The sequence below is a fragment of the Crocuta crocuta genome, unplaced genomic scaffold (genome assembly GCF_008692635.1).
Source record: "Crocuta crocuta isolate KB4526 unplaced genomic scaffold, BGI_CrCroc_1.0 scaffold231, whole genome shotgun sequence".
Taxonomy (NCBI): domain Eukaryota; kingdom Metazoa; phylum Chordata; class Mammalia; order Carnivora; family Hyaenidae; genus Crocuta; species Crocuta crocuta.
Genome location: NW_027528357.1, coordinates 1,895,989 through 1,903,713, shown reverse-complemented (window position 1 = coordinate 1,903,713; position 7,725 = coordinate 1,895,989). Strand labels below are relative to the sequence as shown.

The following is a 7,725-nucleotide window of genomic DNA, read 5'->3' as shown; positions in this document are numbered from 1 at the left end:
TTCCTTATTCTAACCATTTTTGTCTTGAGCTGAAGGTCTTCACTAGCCAAGAATAGATTTTTAGGAGTAAGTACACCCTGCGATTTTATGATTTGACCTAATACTATTTTGTTCACTCTTTAAGAATGGCTTATTCTTATTAATATTACAATATTCAAAAGAAATACATGTTTCCCCTCTCCATTCTTTTCCCTCCCTTTTGAATGGATTGCTGCTTATGTTGCTTCCTCACCTGAGAGTCTACCCAACTCCTCAGTTTCTTGAGCCTAAAGTATTTTGGTTCCTTCAGTCTGTACCTTGGAGTGTAGAGGTGGATCATCACAGAGCAGTTTCTCCTGGTGACAGACTCCCAGTGAACACCCTGGCTCCTGACTCCCAGCCTGAACTCTTGCTCTTGTGCCATACTGCCTTTGGCTTAGAGTGAAGGATCGTGATGGTTTAGACACACTCACCCCTCTCAAGTTGCTCCCTCCTGCCTTGTTAGAGCTTAACTGGTAACTTTGGCAATGATTTGCAAATTATAGCATAATAAGTTCTTAATCCAGTTTTATTTTAACATCTTCATTAATTATATGGAAGAAGGAGACAACCACTTGCTAATTAAATTTTCAGATGTTGCTAAATTGGGAGGAGTTGCAAACCCAGCCGAGAGCCAAATGCAACATGAAAGAACCAGGAGACATTATGGGGAAGCGCAGGTAGAGAATCTGAATGAGGTTAAAATTAGAAACAAAAATACCGAGACTATCTAGAGAGGAGATATAGCAGCTCCATATGCAGAGGCGCCTGGAGTAGCCTGGGAAGCCAGGCAGATCATGGACTGTGCTGGAGTGAAGGCAGGGGAGTCAGGGTGCCAGGGTGACAGATTTCCATTTTTTCCTCCCAGAATGGAGCCAGGCCTTCAGTCTGGTAGCCATATCTGATGGCTTCAGGACTGATACTTTTGGTCATAGTGGCCTGTGAAAACAATGGGAGAGAGCACATTAGCAACTCAGGGGGTGTGTAAAGCTTTGCCTCTTGCATTCTTCACAACGCCTTATACTTTGTTGGGCATACAGCAGATGATAAAGATTGAATTAATTAATGTATGTGAAAATGGTTTAGGAAAAAATGAAAACACTGTGGGGAGAGGAAAGATTATTGTTTTTCTTTACAGCAATGATAATTATTATCAATCTTTGTTAAACTAAATGTAATTGAAGTTGATTAGGGGGAAAAATGGCATATGTGGGCAAAGATAGAAGAAGAAAGTAAACAATAGCCAGAATGATTAGCCTGGGTTTCTCCTCCTAAATGCACTGGGTCCATTTCTAAGGAGGTTACTTGGGTTGCTAGTGTAAGGCCGCAAGTCTAAACGTCTAAACCAAACTGACTCCATGACCGGCTTTAAGTTTCCCCTCTGAACTAGAAGGCCTGAGTTTCAGCTTTCCCGAAACTATCAGGCAGTTACACATTGCCCAAGGCAGGAGAAACCACCCTTGCAACACCCAATCAGGAAAGTCCAGCGACCACCCTCCACATTACTAAAGGAGAGGCCTGGAGATAGAAACTATAGATAGGACCCTGTTACCTAATGTTAAAGTTAACCTGTTAGTCGCCGAACACGACCCTAGGCTCGCTCTGTGATTGGTTGAATTTAAAGGTACTCTGAATGTTGTAATTGGATCCCGCCAAAAGTAACGAATACTCTAGACAGTGTGTATGGTCAAACCCGCTGTCAATGATGTTGAATTATTATGATTGGATCACTGTTCCCATGTCACAACTTCTGTAACTCCCCCGTCTCAAACCCCATAAAAACCCTACTCTGCCCTTGTTCGAGGCTCTCAGCACGGACCCATATGCTGGTGAAGTCTGTGAGCCCGAGCTTAAGCCCGTAATAAAGCCCTTTGCCTTTGCATGCGTGACTCGGTCTCCCTGGTGGTCTCTGGTCGGTGAGGATACTGCGATCTGGGTATAACACTAGGAGGCTGAAGACCTTTGGTGACAGTTGATGGACCTCTGTCCCAGAAATGAAACACTATTGGTGGTTTTATTAGCTCCTTCAGGACAGGTTATATGGAGAATTCAGTTAGGAAGAGTAGCTGCTAGGGCCAGAGCAGTACATTGGAGCACTGTAAAGATCATCACCTTCATGTGAAGGAAACATTTTTAACTCCCTCACCCAACTCATGAAGTCTTCCCAGCTTTAGTGACATTGACCTGTAGTCAACTCCCCATCATGGACACACAGTCTCACTGAAGCATAACAGTGTAGTTCAAGCCATGCACTTATTCATTCCTGACTTCAGCGCCTAAGTATTATCACAGTTGCTACAGTGGACGCTGATTAGTATCCTTTCAACTAGATGCCATTGGTTACAAAGGATGCTAAATGAATGAGTCCATGAAATGAATTCCCAGTGCATACGCATCCCCACAGCTGGATAAAACCCCAAAATATAGTAGTTGTCCTGATAAAAAGAAAGTAGCAATTTCATCACATATGAAAAATAGCAGAATCATTAAGACTTTCTCTTCCTACAGTAGAGTTTTATTTTCTTCCCTATACTAGAGTCTGATTTCTAATAGGCCATGGAATATTGTTTCTCTTTTCCTTGTATCATCTACAATGACTAACAAGGAGTGAACACAAAGGGGGAACTCAGTAACTGATGGATGGCAATTGAGAAAAACCCTGCTTCTCCCAAGTGCCTACTTACCTCCATTTATAAAAAAAAAAAAAGACAAATGTGCTGCCTTTTACAACTCTCTAAAAGAAAAAGGCTGTGGGTAAATATGACACATGTTTTTAGTCCAGTAAAAGGCAGGTTGATCTTCCACCAAAAAATATCAGATGACTCTGCTGAGAAAGAATTGGCTTTTGTCACCTCCTGCCTCCTACTTGGTGAGTCAGGGAGTGGAAGAAATGAAAATAGCCAACCAATAAGTTTAGGATTATATGGAAAGAGGCTAATTGGTCTTTCACCTTATTTTCCCTGTCATTCCTTCAGGGATTAGGTTAAGCCTCTGTATATGTTTCATCGGGGAGTCATTGGGATTATACCTTGCCTTTCTGTCTATCATGCTGACAGCACCTGTAATGTTGACTCGATTTTGATAAGCCCTACCACCCGTCACGCAACTCCTTTTAGTCAAAACAGGTATATAATTTATGGTGCCCAAAGCCGTTGTTAGCCTAAAAGAATTAACTAGAAGGGAGGCATGTGCACTAGGACAGTCACTGAATCGTTAAGTGGCTATTCTAGCCTGCTTTATAGGGATTGGGTTTTTTCCTTTGAAGTTCCTAAGCAAGGGATAGAGACACTTGTCATTCATATATGGTGTCACTTCCCACTTTGGAAAGAACAACTTTAAAAAATGACTACTTTAAGTTAAAAAAAAATAGTGAAGAGGGCTAGGATTTGGCAGTGAGTCCAGGGAGTCAGCATCCAGGAGATGCCTGTTGAGTGAGTGACAGGATGAGGATGAGTTGCAGAGGTGCTGGTAGATTTGGGACATCAGGTGAAGTGAGGCACAGCAGGAGTTTAGGCTGGCTAGGGCTGTCAAGATAACTACTACAATATTTTCTCTGGAAGTTGCAGGCTAAGATGGAATAAGGAGCCTGAGTCAATCTCTGGGAGACATCAGAACAGGCATCTATGGGTTTTGTCATTTCCAAGGATGTTCAAGCAGAGCACTGCTCAGGCTCTGAGGTTCTGCAGCATCTCCCAGGTATTTAAGCTTGAATTGTGTACTCCCAGAAAGATATGTTGAAGTCTTGACTCTAGGCATCTCAGAATGTGACCTTATTCGGAGATAAGGTCTTCACAGAAGTAGCCAAGTTAAAATGAGATTTTTAGGGTAAGCCCTAAGTCAATGTGACTGAGGTCCTTATAAAAAGGAGGAATTTAGACATAGAAACTTGTACACAGAAAGAACATCATGTAAAGATGAAGGCAGAGGTTAAAGTGATGTGAAAACAAGCCAAGGAATACCAAAGATTGCCAGAAAACCTCCAGAAGGTAGGGGAGTGGCATGAAACAGAGTCTCCCTCATAGCCCCTAGAAGGAACCAACTCTATGACATCTTAATCTCAGACTTCTGGCCCCCAGAATTGTGAGAAAACAAATTTCTATTCTTTAAAACACAAAGTGTGTGGCACTTTGTTACAGCAGGCTAGGAAACTGATTTACCAGGAAAAGTCAGTCAGCCCCACATGAATGAACCCCTGGCTCTCAGAAAGTCACACTGACTCAGCCTTTCCAGTTCCATAAGGGAGATGTGATGTTCTTCACTCAGACAGAAATCTGTAGAGTCTGTCTACAAGGAGAATCAGTGGGATTCAGACTTGTTCTTTAACTAGCGTTCAGGAGAGGTTAAATAATTCAGCCAAAGCCTACAGGAAATAAATGGTGGTGCTGTGGCTAAGATCCAAACCTCCTCTGTCAGATACACTATTCTAAAAGTACTGTTCAATGACAATGTCAGGACACACAGTAGGCTATTAGGGGAGTTTTTCAAGGGATCAACATCCCACCTTCCAGCCCTTACTCTTGAGATGTCTTTCACATCTGTCTGTATGCCCTACACTCATCTCAGTTTTTCGGGGTTCTTTTGATCTCAAGGCAAGAAAATTCTTGTGTCTAACCACAAATAGTTTGTCTAACTTCCTCAAGAATGAAGCTTCTCACATAAGCAAAGCTTCTAGATTCCTGATCCTCATCCTTAAAGTTGCTGTATTAATCTTCAGAAATGTAACGAGTTTAAGTGGGATTACTTCTAAAATATATCATGCAAACTTAGAGAGATATTCTTATTTCCTTAAGCACCATTTAAGTCATCACAATGGTATAAGATCATTGTTATTAGTATCAGTACACACTGCTGTAACACAGACAGGTTCTGTTTTTCCTGCCCCAAGCAATACCTAACCTGTTGTACCCTGTGAGGTTTTAGTTGGAAGAGTGGGAAAGTATTGTAGTTATCCACTGCTGCATAATGAATGACCCCAAACTTAGTAGCTTAAGACCACAGGTTATTATTTCTCTCAATTCTGTATATCAGGAATTCAGGAAGCACTCAACTGGGCAATTATTTTATGTCACGTAATGATGACTGGGATCGTTCATGCTCTTGCTTTTAGCTGAGAGCTTGGCTGTGGCTGGGACATCAAAGATGGCACATCATCCTCCAGGGCCCTCCCTCCCCCTGTCCCCGTCTCTCTGTTTTTTAAAAGAGACAGAGACAGAGAGAGACAGAGAGAGAGAGAGAGAGAGAACTAGCAGGGTAGGAGCAGACAGGGAAAGAGAGAGATAATCTTTTTAAAAATATTTTATTAATTTTTTTAACAGTTATTCATTTTTGAGAGACAGAGAGAGACAGAATGTGAGCAGGGGAGAGGCAGAAAGAGAGGGAGACACAGAATGTGAAGTAGGCTCCAGGCTCTGAGCCGTCAGCACAGAGCTGACACAGGGCTTGAACCCACAAACCATAAGATCATGACCTGAGCTGAAGTCAGATGCTTAACTGACTAAGCCACATAGGTGCCCCAGAAAGAGAGAGTGAATCTTAAGCAGGCTCTAGCATGGAGCCTGATGTGATTATGACCTGAGCCAGAATCAAGAGTAGGATGTTTAACCAACTGAGCTGCCCAGGTACCTCTCTTTTTGTACTTCCTAATAGCATGGCGGGTGAACTCCAAAAGTGGAGAAACTAAAGCTTCCAGTCCTCTTAAGCCCCCTGAGATCAAGCATTCCAGAACACTTCTGCCACATTCTGTTAGCTAAACCAATTCCCAATGCCATCACACGTTAAATGATAAAGACGGTGGTCTCCACTTTTTAATGTGAGAAGTGATATGCTTTATAAATAATAGAGGATTTATGGAAGCCATATTTAGAGAATGCAACTGTAGAGATTTAAATGGCATTAGATAGTATAATACCAGAAATTTACACCAGCAAATTATCTCTAGGAACCCCTTCCTTTGCCAATGTGGAGATTAAAGTTATTAAGTGCACAGAAAAAGAATAGTGGCCATCAGAGTTCTGGGTTTTAACAGCTGTATGGCTAGGTCTGATAGAGATCTTTGGAGCAAGAAATTTAGGTTTGTGGCCTAAGTAAGATCTATCACTTTCCTTTTTCTGAATCTAAATCTTCACAGAGGAAGGAAATTGAATGAGAGAGACAAAATGCTTATTATCTATCTAGACATCTGGACTAAAAAATTGAAAAAAAAATCCCAAACAAACCCTAAAAGTCTCCCTTGTTGGCAGGACCAGGAAAGGGATAGCACCTATAGGGAGACAAAACGTCTCCTTTCTACTACTCTTATTTCTGCTTCACATCTCATTTGGAGGGAGTCATCAATTATCACTTTTTTGTGCAGTGGTCATATCTGTTTTTAGTAAAATCTTACACATACTTTTCATTTATGGTTTTAAATTTGCTGTGGGAAGTTGGGAAGTAACCTTATATAATGTGCCAAATTAAAAGTGAAATAAACTCTAAATGAGAAAAGATCACCTTCCATGAGAAGGTACAGCATGACTAAACAGTTTGAAATTTATTTTTTGCTTTTGGGGTTATTTTAGTTTCTTTCTAGGTCCTCATATATGTTCAAGATTACTATTTCCTCACATTGCCTTCATCTTTAGGATCACTGGGAGAGCTTTTAAAAAGCACCTATTTCCAGGTGCTCATCAGTCCCTTATTAGATTTCAGGGTTTTGGGGGACTGGGCCCAGAATTGATCAAAGGGAAAAGATAGGAAGCAGAAAAAAAGAACGATTTTATTGTGAAGATATGTGAGGAGATTCATACTTTTTGCTGAATTTCATAAGTTGGAGAATAAAATACAGTAATTGGTCAAAGTTTTGGTGGAACATGTTTTTAAATTATGAAGTTGATCTGAGTCCCTTTGTATGTGTTTTCATACAAGGATGTCCCAAAGGATGTATCAGATGCAACTTCACAGAGGTGAGAAAAGTTCATGAAGAGGAAATACTGATATGGGGTAGGTCAAGTACAGGTGGAACTATGGTATGATTGGCCTGGGAGTAGCCAAGGGCATGCACCATAGAGGAAAAGAAGAAAAATATTTGGCTAAGAGAGTAGGGTAATAATAGGGGCCCATTGCATATCAAAATAAGGCGTGTGAACTCTGTTAGAGAAGCAGGCAACTTCTTCTAAGGTAAGCCTTTTGGGACCACATGAAGACTGAAGTTGGCTCCAATGGCGCCAGTTCCTCGTTGGCAATATCAAAATCAGACTTACTCTCCTATTGGGCCTTACTGCTGAAGTTGTTGGCAAGGTGATACTTAGGAGCAAATTTATTCTTCCTCTTTTTAGCACTTCCTGATATATGGATTCTGATGCCTATCAAGTGTCAGGAGTCATTTCCTTGATTAATAATATTTAGCACTTAGAGAGTAAAAGGCCATTTTTGGTGAGGCAGAGATTTAAAAAAGGGGGATGAGCACAGCAGTGGGAAGCTTGACATTGTTAGCTCTTGATGTAATGACACATGAATTCAGAATGATAGAGACAAAGGCATCTCAGAAATTACAGATGAAGAAACTGAAGGCAGGAGGGTATTTATTTCTTTATTCTTCAGAGGGAATTCACAATGGAATTAGAAGACCTCAGTACTCCTAGCTATTAGCCCAAGGCTTTTTCCTCTGCAGTAGTCTCTTTTTTTATTATTTATTATTTATATTTAATTTAATTTATTTAATTTAATTAA

General features: G+C 40.9%; 1 long non-coding RNA gene across 2 annotated transcripts in view; it reads right to left on the bottom strand.

The window, feature by feature from the left end:
• Window positions 1-529: 529 nt before the first annotated feature.
• Window positions 530-7,725, bottom strand: part of LOC144223139 (uncharacterized) — a 63,827-nt gene continuing 56,631 nt past the window's right edge. For both annotated transcript variants that reach the window (XR_013332587.1, XR_013332588.1), the window contains one exon: window positions 530-957. This is a non-coding gene — a long non-coding RNA (uncharacterized LOC144223139). The remainder of the gene's footprint in view (window positions 958-7,725) is intronic.